This window comes from Acyrthosiphon pisum, chromosome A2 (genome assembly GCF_005508785.2).
Source record: "Acyrthosiphon pisum isolate AL4f chromosome A2, pea_aphid_22Mar2018_4r6ur, whole genome shotgun sequence".
NCBI lineage: Eukaryota > Metazoa > Arthropoda > Insecta > Hemiptera > Aphididae > Acyrthosiphon > Acyrthosiphon pisum.
The window spans coordinates 15,739,278-15,740,207 of record NC_042495.1 but is presented as its reverse complement, the minus strand read 5'-3'; positions in this window follow the sequence as shown (position 1 = coordinate 15,740,207).

Sequence of the window (930 nt, the reverse complement as noted above, 5' to 3'; positions counted from 1 at the left end):
TCACATACAAAAAAAGACAGCAAAAGACGACTCTTCTCAATCATTAATACAGAAACTTGCCTTTTTGAGGCAGGGTTAAGACCAATTATACGCACAAAATATAAATTGTTATTTGTACGCACTCAACAATCACTCATTTAAGTAAAAACAGCTGGTTGAATATCTATATTAATCAATATATATATTTGTATTAGGGCCATTATGAAACGGCCTCATCTTAAATTTACAAAAAATTTCGGGCTAGAGCCCGACCTTTACATAGGGATCGGCGTCACTGAATATTAATATAAAATGTGGGGGATTCGGCCATGAACAAAATTAGTTATAGGTTATATTATTATAAGTGAAATATCACAATGAGCGTTAACTTGTAATTTAATTTTTCTCCATTTGTATATGCTAATTCTGCTTAATCTTATGTCTCTGTTTAGTAGCATTTCTATATCTGAACATTATATTATATCAAAACCAAATTAATCCTAAACAAAAATTAGATTGACTAATACTTAAAAACTAATTTTGTCAACCCTAAAAAAAAATCCAATAATAGCTATTATATTATTAGTTTTATAATATGAAATGTTTTTAATTTTATAATTATTAAAGGACAATTATTATAGTTTTTAATTTTTTTTCTGAAATTCTCATTAAGGTTGAAGACCCCAGTCTTAAAACGTATATGACAAGTGTGATATTCATATTCTAACAATTTCAAATCATTAACTTGATTATTAAATGGATTCTTTTTTATTAAAACCTTGTAATTAAGTGAACATTATACATTATGAGATAGTCAGGGAAATACAACATGTTTACCCACTACCCAGGATTTTGTTGGTACAAATATCTACACATTTCAAGCCACAAAACAAGTATAGGATACCCTTATTTTTCTGTTAAGATTATTGTAATAGGTAGGTATTTATTAAA